The following is an 11568-nucleotide window of genomic DNA, read 5'->3' on the forward strand; positions in this document are numbered from 1 at the left end:
TCAAGTGCAACTATGATAGGTGCAGACACCAGCCTCTTCTTCAATTCCTCAAAAGCTGCCCTGCAGCCATCAGAAAACATAAAAGGGTGATCTTTTTCAAGCAATCTACACAAATGGTTAGCAATCTTGAAAAAATCTTTTATAAACCGGCGTGACCAAGGAAACTTCTTATTGCCTTGACGGAAGTGGGTGGTGGAAACTTCTCTATTACATCAACCTTAGTATAGTCTACCTCAATACCATTACTTGACACTAGGTGTCCTAAGACTATACCTTCATGTACCATAAAATGATATTTTCCCAGTTTAGCACGAGATTAGTCTGCGTACATCTTTGCATCACTCTTTTCAGATTTCTAAGGCAGTCATCGAACGAGTTCCCCACCACTGAGAAATCATCCATGAAATCCTCCATTATGTCCTCTACCAAACCTGTGAAGATGGCCAACATGCACTTTTGGAATGTGGCGGGTGCATTTCATAGGCCAAACGGCATTCTCCGAAAAGCATAAATGCCATATGAATAGGTGAATGACATTTTCTCTCTATCCTTCGAGGCAATAAAGATCTGATTATACCCCGAGTATCCATCCAAGAAGCAAAAGTGGGACTCTTTGCCAATCTATCTAGCATCTGATCATTGAACGACAAAGTAAAATAATTCTCCATCCCATGACTATCTTGTTGAGATTAACTCATTGTTTTCGTTTTGCACAATAGTCATTCCACCTTTCTTTGGCACACACTGAACTGGGCTAACCCAGTTGTTGTCAGAGATAGAAAAAATGATTCCCGCATCTAACCACTTGATCACCTCCTTCTTCACGACTTCTTTTATATTGGGATTCAACCTTCTTTGATGTTCTTTGGCAGGATTGTGGGCATCTTCCAGTAGAATCTTATGCATACAAAAGTTCGGGCTGATACCCTCGATATCTGCAATGGTCCAACCAATTGCAGTACTGCACTCTATTAACACATGCAAAAGCTATTCTACATACACATCTAAAAAAACTAGATGAGATAATAATAGATAAAGTCGAGTTAGGTCCCAAGAAAGCGTACCTGAGGTGAGATGGTAGCGGTTTTAGTTCCAATTGTGGTGGCTCTTCGATCAATGGCTTAATTGGAGGGGTCTTTTTTTCTTCTAAGTGTAAAGACTCAAATTCGAGCTCCCTTTTTTAGTACCCTTGGCCTTCAAGAGCCAATACCCACTCCGCCAAGTCCTCACCATTTACCTCTTCTAAGTTCATGAGGCAGGCTGCCAGAGGGTCTTTTGCATTAAGTGCCTCATCATCTTCCTCTATGATCACATCCACAACTTCTATCGAAGAGCAATTTGCAAACTCACTGAGTCGCGACATAGACATTTGCACATTAAATGTTATTTCTTCTTTATTTAGCCTCATTTTCAGCTCCTCGGTTTCACAATCAATCAGAGTTCTTCCTGTGGCCAAGAACGACATTCCCAAAATTATGGAAATCTTCTCATCAACCTGGCAGTCTAGAATGACAAAATCTGCTGGAAACACAAACTTTCCAACTTGCACAAATACATCGTCAAGTATACCTGATGGCCTTTTCACCGTTCGGTCAGCTAGCTGCAGTAACATGGATGTGGGCCTTGCTCTTCCAATGCCTAACTTTTTATAGATAGCCAATGGTATCAGATTTATGCTAGCCCCCAAGTTACACAACGCTTTGGTCAACGCATAGCTACCTATGGTGCATAAAATTGTGAAGCTTCCAGGGTTGGATAGCTTCTCAGCTATAGGTCATGTCATAACATCACTACAGGTCTGAGTCAATGTCACAGTTGCCAAGTCTTGAAAGTCGAACTTGCGAGATATCAAGTCCTTCATCATTTTTGCATAACCGGACATCTCCCTCAAAGCATCAATTAGAGGAATGTTTACCTGAATTTGTTTCAACATTTCCATGAATCTTTTGTACTGCTCATCCTTCTGATATTTAGCCAACCTCTGCGGGAACGGTGTTGGAGGTCGATTCCTTCCTGTGACTTGAGTTAGATCCTGCTCCGACACTTTTTCTGATGCCTTTTCTTGCACTTTCTCAGTCTTCTTTGCAACCTCTTTTTCTTTGCTTGTTTCCTCTTGTGCATGTTGTATCGTTACCTTTGTTAACTCTGTTAAACCATCTACCTCAATTGGTACGGCACAAGTATCTCAGTTGGTCGGCTTTCGCGAGCAATATCTTGCTCTAGATCAAGATCTCTACCATTTTTTAGACCCACCACCATAAGTTGCTTCGGGCCCTGCTCTTTCAGATGACATGTGTGTCTGCAGGTAACGTCCCTTGGGGACGATTATTCAGAGCGATAGATATTTTCCCTAATTGAATATCAATTCCTTTTATCACTGAGTCATGTGCTTCAACCTTCTCTTGCATTTTTTCATTGGACCCAATCAGTTATTGCAACATTCCTTTAATTTCAGACAACCCATCATCTTGTCTCACTATCTATTTTTCTTGAGGTTGTTGATAAGCTAGCTGTTGATTTTGCTGATTGTATCCATGTTGCCTTTGGTAAGGCACAACTTGGCCCTGTGGTTGCATAGCTTTAGAATTATTGTTGTTATTGTACTGCTATTGTGCTGGTCTATATTGTTGATTCTGCTGCACCCAATTCTAACCACCTTACCTTTGGCCTCCATAGTTGCCCACATGGTTGGTTAATGTATGGTGAACATAAGCCCCCATTAGTCGTGTCAACTATGTGTACTTGTTTCTGGCCTGATTCATCAATCTTCTTGGTGAGGATTCTCATTTGCGTCATCATAGTGGCCATATTCTCGGCTATGGAATTGTTTAAAGCTACTGTGTGAACTAGAGGGGTGATTGTAGTGTCTCTTGTCATCCATCCTGAGTTTTGAGCCATTTTATCTAGCAAAACCATACACTCTCTAAATGATTTGCTCAAAAATGCTCCACCTACCGAAGCATCAATATTGGCCTTCAAGCTATCTTCCAATCCCATGTAAAACCTTTGTCCCAACTTCTGATTCTGAATGCCATGATGTGGACACTTAACCAGCATCCCTTTGAACCTCTCCCACGTTTCTTGTAGTGTTTCAGCTTCTGCATGAAGCTCAATATCTCATCAACTTGCTTGGCAGTCTTATTGGGTGAGTAGAACTTATTCAAAATCTGCTTGACTACTTTATCCCAAGTGGTGAAGGAGTTTATGGGGAGCGAATTAAGCCAAGTATGAGCTTCTCCAGTCATTGAGAATGGAAACAATAATAGTCTGATTGCTTCATGTGTCATATTCGGTTGCCTTTGAGTGACACAAATTGACAAAAACAATTTAGATGTTGATGTGGATCTTCAATGTAAGACCCGGAGAACAGTCCCTTATTCTGCAGCAGATGTAGCATGTTGTTTGTGATTTGGAATTGTCACGACCCAAATCCAAGTGATCGGCACTCGGCATACTACCCGACCCGAGCGAACCAACCCATGTGATACACCCCAACCATATGCATAAATAAATAATTTATTGTGGAAACAATTAGAAAATTTTATACATTTTCAAATCAAATTATGAAATATTTTTCATATCCAAAACCATACATAAAGCATTTCATAAGAATAATGAAATCAAAATAAAATATAACCTATTTCATATATGGGGTGTACAATCCCATCATACCACCTAACATAACTATCTATGGAGCCTCTACTAAAAAATAGATGTAAACACTTAAGAAAACTCCTAACTAAAAGAAAATGAGAACAATATGAAAGCTACCACGAAATAAAGTGGAGCCTCACCATATACCTCAGAAAGAAAGTCATCCTAGCTCTGTCCATATGTCACGTGTCACACCTCTTCCTGAAATATGTAAAGTAAGCAAGGCCCTGGAGAGAGTCCCTGAGGGCTGAGTACACAACCATGGTACTCAATAAATGTCATAGACTCTCTCTAACTCAAGCTACTGAGACAAGTCTTTATAAAATTAATGCAACCAATATTTGATATGAAACGATAATAGTTATATCAATTCATGTTTTTTTTTTATTTTAAATAAAAGACGAGTGAAATAAAAACCATGATATAAACTTCTAAAATATCTATATCAATCAGATGAAATTATTTTAATTGCAATGAGACACTGAAATCACTTCCGGCTCCTTATGCTTAAACATAATAAAATAACTTTTTATCGTTTTAGTGGGAGTACTATACCATCACCGACACAAGAAAATCAACTAGGTTATGTACCTAGCGGCAAGTATCATATACCATACTTGCTCAGGTCGTCTCATCGTAGTGCCATACGAATCGACTCAGCCATGTTAATAATAGCACAAAGTAGTACCCTCTCGAGCAAGAGCACTCTATCGTAGTCTATACCACAAAGTGGCCATCTATGCCTACACCGGCACATGTAGTTTCATGACGACGAACACGATATATCCGAAGCCAATCTCGGTGAACACAAGTAACTCCCAAAATATTTAATATTCCAAAAATTGATTCATAGCGTAGTAGCCTCAAAGGATCTATTTTATTCAATCAAAGCTCATGGATAAACTAAACAATTTGAACAAAATCAAATGCAAAATATTTTTCATGTTAAAGCGCTTAGTAATTTATTACCCATCTTTTAAAGATACATCAAATGGTATTTATAAATCAAGTTTAAAAAGAAATACCTTTCATGAAAACACATCTTTAGTACTCAACTATTTTATATCCTTTTCAATACATAAGTTGTCATGCCCCGGTTTCCCCTGTAGGTCATGATGGCGCCCAACATTACCGCTAGGCAAGCCTATAGTGAACTAATCACATGAGTGTTTCTTTTAACAATTTAGAAATAGTTGATTTTTAATTATTGAACAAATAGAAAGCGAAAAATTTCATCAAAGTGAGTAATAGACAATTTAAGAGTAAATGAGAGGAAATAGATAATCAAAATCAACATGTGTCTACTAGCATAATTTCAAGGACATGATGTCACAAGTTTATGAGCAACTAGTAGAATATACAAAACTCTAGCTACTGTCCGAAATAGAGTAGACGGAATATAAATACAAAAGAGAGACTCTAGGGACTGCAAAACTGCTCGGGAAGCAACTCACCACTAGGCCTTGGGATATCTGGGACGCGCGCCGGTAGGACCACCAGATGCATCTGCCTCGGATCCTGCACGGTTAGTGCATAAGTGTAGCGTGAGTACATAAGCAATATGTACCCAGTAAGTATCAAGTCTAACCTCGAAGAAGTAGTGACGAGGGGTCGACTTCAATACTTACTATGGGCTAACAATATGAATAAAAGAATTTCTAAATAACATGAGTAATGTAAGTAATAATAATAATTCATTAACAAACAAGAGCAAATAGTTCTTCCACAATTCTTAATAATCCCGGATAGATCACTTTCTTTACAAAACGTAAACCTTTCAAACCACAACATAATATAAGGTATGGTTAGGCACCAACTATTATTAAGCACAATTTATGCCGAGGTCGTACGACCCGATCCAGAATAATGTGTACACTGTCGAGGGTTGAGCGGCATAAACCATAGATGCATCTATCTAATGCCGAGGCATTCGGCCCTCTCCACAAGAAGAGAGGATATTTTATAAGCATTTGACTCAACCGTTATTAAAGGCTAATATACAAGGTACCACAAATTCCATTAATGTCCTTCCACAATTTAATTGACAAGTTCTAAATAATTTAGGCACTTTAATTAACAAGTAGGGTGCCAACATTTCAAGTAATCCATGATTTGGGTCCTAGACTACCCGGACATTAGCATGAATAGTAGCTACGCACGGACTCTCGTCACCTTGTATGTATGTAGCTCCCACAATTAGAAGCAAATAATAATTTAAATCACCTATGGGGAGAATTCCCTCTTACAAGGTTAGACAAGAGACTTACCTTGTCTCAAAGCTCACTTTCCGGCCTCAATTTCCACTCTAAGGCCTCAATCTCGACGTCGAAAATCCGAAACTAGTCAAATGTGGTGAAAATCGATCAATATATGTTCAAAAGTTCATATTCTAACCATTAGAGTGATTACCCAACCCTGGCCCATGTACCCGGATTTCGGAAATTTTCGAATAAAGTTGTTACCCTTAACCTCACTAACTCAAATGTATAATTCTCACTCAATTCCATAACTATTTTTCGTGGTTAAATCTCATTTTTATCAAAACCTAGGTTTTTCATCTAAACCCACAAGTTTCTCTAATTTACATGGTACAATCTACCCATAAACTATGTATTTAACTCACATTAGATAGAAATTACTTACCTAAAATAGCTAGTGAAAATCCCTCTCTAACCAGCTCCAAAATTGCCCAAAGAAGTGCAATAAATGAACCCCAAATGCTCAACCCCGACTTAAATAAAGTTCTGCCTTCAGCGTTTTTCGTACCTATGTTGCCTTTGCCGCATTTGCGGTGCTAGGTCCACTTCTGCGGAGTTCCTCAAGCCCAGCGAGGGCCACTTTTCCGGACGGGATCCTCCCCAATCGCACCTGTGCGTTCGCAGGTGCGCACGAAATCCCGTATCTGCAGTTCATGGCCAAACGTTCCAAAGCCTCTTCTCTGACCCACCCCACGCACCTGCGGCCCAAAGCTCGCAGGTGCGGGCACAGCAGAACTGGTGCACCAACAGCCCTTTTTGAGTCTTTACTCAATCCGCACATCGTCCGAATGGCATCCGGGGCCCCCGAGGCCCTATCCGAACATACCAACAAGCCTTAAATCATAAAACGAATTCGCTCGAACCTTCGGAATGCATAAAACAACATCAAACTAATAATATCACCTCAAACCAAATTGAATCAACTTAGGAACGTCAAGTTCTTCAACTTACTCGAAGCGCGCCGAAACATACTTAAACTACTCGGAATGACACCAAATTTTGCGTGCAAGTCTTAAATCACCATACAAAACTATTCCCTTGCTCAGAATTTCAAACGGGCCTCGATAAGACCAAAACCTAATCCAAACTAAAATAAAAAAACTTTAAAACCTTCAAATAGTCAACTTTCACTATTAAGCGCCGAAACGTTCCCGGGTCGTCCAAACCCCGATCCGAACGTACACCCAAGTCCAAAATCATTATACAAACCTATTGGAACCGTCAAATCCCGATTCTGAGGTCGTTTACTAAGAACATTGACCAAAGTCAAACTTAGCTTATTTAGCCAACATTAAGGAACCAAGTGTTCCGATTTCAACCCGAACCCTTTCAAATCCCGAACTAACCATCCTCGTAAGTCATAACACAGTAAAAGCATCTACAAGGAGTCTTATTTAGGGGAATGGGGATCTATAAGACAAAATAACCGGTCGGGTCGTTACATAAGTTTAAATAAAACTTATAATATTTGCCTTAGCCATCATTTGCCGTCAAGTCTTTAAAAATAAGATTATTATTTTATAAAATAACAAGATTGTTTATATGCAACACAACTCAAAACATATGATGACATCCTTCCCTGCTTGTCCCCACAAGTACGGGTGCACATTTACAAGCAATCCCATGTATTAACTCAAGCATGATTTTAGAGAAAATACCTCAAAAATGGTAAGTTTTAATTAGTTTACCTTAACTCCAAGCTTCAAAATAATACTCTGATCTCCAATTTGATTCAAATGCTCAACGATATCCAAAAGTCGATAGCTACATTTAAAGGCCTCAAGTACATCAAAACTTCTCCAAACATAATTGACATTACTTATTTAGGCCTCATAGTTTGCCTACAAGCTTTCAAGAATCTCAATTCACCCAGACAGTTCATTTTTTCCCTAATCAATTTCTTTCTTAGTATTTCATGTGCATTTGAAGTCATAAAGGATACTACATTAATTACCCAACGCCGCCAGACCACTATTCATCGCCTTCCTTAACTAATAAGTATTTCTAAAAAATTTAATTCGGGTGAATCCTAGTTGTCACTTTCAATTTAGCATACAAATGATTCATTAGGTTCATTGCATCTACTAATTCCATTTCTAAGGACACTATTCATCTTCTCCCTCATTTTTTCAAGAGCACTATTCACGTCATGAACTAGAGTTTAATAATCTAACCTTCCAACCATTACAAACTCGTAATAAATATTGTAAGCTTTAATAAACAATCATAATCAATATGTTAGAGTGGTTGGAATTACCTTAGGAAGACCAAATCTTGAAAATCAACTTTGGGTTGTTCTTGACCAACTTGAGGATTTCTAAGAACTTTCGAGATTGAATTATATTAATACTAGTATTTAGAAGTAGTAATTAGCTCAAAAGTACTCCAAAAACTTACCTTGATTAGTAGACAAAGTCCCAAACTCAATCTTCAACTTATCCCAAACATAGGCGGATCCAAGATTTCAAGAAGATGGATGCCCTGTTGTGAAAAGTTGTATCTAAAATTTACTTTTGATAGAGTTTAACTTTAGTCTCTTACCTTGAACTCAATATACGTTTGAAATTATAGGTTTAAAACTATATTCTTTTTGAAATTTTAGTAATTTTCATATATATGTATATCTATACTCCGTGCAGTAATCATGACCATTCAAAGTGAGATTTGAACCGTCAATTTTAATTGTAGAGATACACCCAATAATAATTGCACCATAGGAGTCTTTGAGCATGGGTTCACGCACATATATTTAAGTAATTTTAAAAAAATATAATATTGTTATATATAGTTTAGGGAGAGGAGTATGAGTTCACGTAAACCTATATCCATCAACCTGGATACGCCTCTGATCCCAAAACCCCAACTCAAAATATCCACCAAAAGATGAGGTTGCCCGTCACTGGTTTTATGCAGGTTGGCTTTTGTCGTGAGTTGTACCTCTCGCATCACAGGTTGTACCTTGTGATTTAAGTTTTTTTTCTGCTGGACATCTTTCACTAATATGCTCATAAATCGTTAGATAAATATCCAAATGATGAAGGTTTACTTCGTTGAAAACTAGACTCAAAGAGATACAATTTAGGATCAAGATCTATGGGAAAACATTTTATAACATACAAGTTATACTCATTCATAGTCGAGTGATCTGCGACTTTGAACATCTTTTTCACTTATATTTGTAACTCTTCCAAACTATTTCTCATCACTTCGAAACATCCTTAATACGTCACAAAACATGTTGCACATATATTTTAGTGTCCAAATAATGTTCTTCTTACTATTAACCCTTATTCTCAATAAATCCATATTGTTAATATATGTAAAACTCCTTAATAACCTTTAAGCACTTCAAAATTTCTTGGGATGTTACAGAAATGACTCCACCAATTAAGAACATTCGTCCTCGAATATTATCTAAGTCGTTCTTAGGCATATAGTTATCATCCTTTTGCCCCAAATCATATTCATATATACTTATGACTTTATATGGGTCTTGCTTCTTCTTTCCAAAATCTCAACTTACTTGTGGCCTCAAAATTTGGCTAACTCTTTAAATTCTTTAAAATTTCGGCAAAGTTTTCCCTATAACTAGGACTATCCAAAAACTTTAACCTATCCAGAACAAGCCCCCCATACGGGCACCAATAACAATATAGCTCAACAACTAGCAATAAAGAACATGATGAACTATTTAGGCCCCACACGACCTTACATATACCATAAGTGCGTCAAATATATACTTTTGTACTTTGAATATTTACATACCTGCATACTGCTCAATATTAATAATAGCCACTCGACATAGTACCCATATCACTACTAAATATATGTGTAATATTTCATCATGAATACGTCAAGTTTTACCTGAAAAGTATCTTGAAGTAAACTAAAATCTCTCTATGATTGGAACTTTTACAAATTTCAATTTTTTTGGATAATATAGAATGTCACATTTCCATGCTGCCTAAATTCTCAGCTTCCTCGAAGCTATGGCTCATGCTTGGTGAGAGCGAAGTTATATCGCCCACTTGGTACCTGCAAACTTATCCATTCCGACTCATAGTCTCGAAATTTTATCATAACGAATACTTTCAAATTAATATGTTGTCTTTTATGAATCCTGTTTCCCGGAAAGGTTTTCCCACTTAAGACTTTTAATATTCTCTAATCATCAAAATTATTTTAGAATGTTATTTTATTCCTTTCAAAAACTAATAAGATATTTGTCTCAGATTTATCCATCATATGATAATTTCATATCCCCCCCTTCGCTCGTACCTTTAGAGCTCATGTTAGATTCATAACTTAATAATTATTGTTACCAATAAGTTTGCTCTAAAAAAATTCAACTCACTTCGTTCAATTTCATGACACTAGTTTTTCACCTACTCGTGGACATCCGTGTTCCAGTTTTATTTCTTAACGTTAACCAATTTCTTGACACCATTGAGTATCTTGTGATATTTTTCTACTAAAATTTTAGGATTACATTTACTTCCATGTGCACCATATACATGCTACCGTAACTCGTAAGCTTTCAACAGCCAAGAGTTATCGTTATCACGATGGTACTTGCACCCTTTTAATATTAGCGCTCTTCTTTGAACCCGTACTTTTTACTGACATACTTTATTTTTGTATATAAGAGTCTCTTCTCATTCAGGAATGCATATTACACTACCCTTTTCTATTTTATCTCGTGCTAAGTGTGCACACATTAAAATACCTTTTTATTTCACTTAATCCCACGTACAATTCAAAGTACTTTTTTGTTCTCCGCTAATACTTAGATTTAATTCAAATCGCAGATGTCCCCAAGTTGTAGGAATACATTCGAGTTGCCCATTAAATCTTTGACTATCAGACATAACTTTTAACATCCTTGATGCAAAATATCGTAACTATTACTCGTAATGAGCTTGTAATTATCATACAAGCACTTCATGATAATTGTACCCTTCTGATCACAAAGGTTACCGGTAATAGCTCATTCGTCATTTTTTAGTAACTATAACCTTTTTTTTTATAAATCATCACTTTTAAGGTGATATTTGTTTATTCAGACGCTCCCCCACTTAGGAGTAAATGAAATATCTTACTTATCACTCAGAGTCTTTAACTGCAATTTCGGATAAATATTCTCGGACCATTTACATACTCACCTGCTTTTACGGGCTATTTATCCCCCAATTAGAAATCTCATTTCGCCATTTTCAATTTTTTTTCTTCAATCCTTAAGTTATATTTCATCATTTCACTTGTATTGCCTTCCATTCTGATAATATGATGAAGTGCTTATGTTCGAAGAGCTTTCTTTGTTCCTCATCATTCTTAAGTATCGTGGCACTTACAACGTAGTTCATGTTGTTAATTGTCATTATTTACTGCCCTTACGACATCAATATAGTTATCACTTCACTTTTCGCGCTTACTTTATCGTAGAAATCTCTTTAAATATTTCTCCCTCCAGCCCATGCTTTAATACATTTCTAGAAAGTACGATTGTCTTGTGCCCTTCAATCCTTAGATGTGTTTAACATGTACTACTCCATCAGTCTAAACTCACATATCATTAGACAACCTTTCACAACATATATTATTTTCATGATGCTAATTGTAAGAAACATATCATCCATCTTTATGCCACCTTTTAGTT

General features: G+C 37.1%; 1 non-coding gene across 1 annotated transcript; it reads left to right on the forward strand.

Moving 5' to 3' along the window:
- Window positions 1–3028: 3028 nt before the first annotated feature.
- On the forward strand, window positions 3029–3131 carry LOC142168539 (small nucleolar RNA R71). Its single transcript, XR_012698393.1, has one exon. It is a non-coding gene; the product is annotated as a small nucleolar RNA R71 (small nucleolar RNA).
- The last annotated feature ends 8437 nt before the right edge of the window (window positions 3132–11568 follow it).

Source organism: Nicotiana tabacum, chromosome 13 (genome assembly GCF_000715075.1).
Source record: "Nicotiana tabacum cultivar K326 chromosome 13, ASM71507v2, whole genome shotgun sequence".
NCBI lineage: Eukaryota > Viridiplantae > Streptophyta > Magnoliopsida > Solanales > Solanaceae > Nicotiana > Nicotiana tabacum.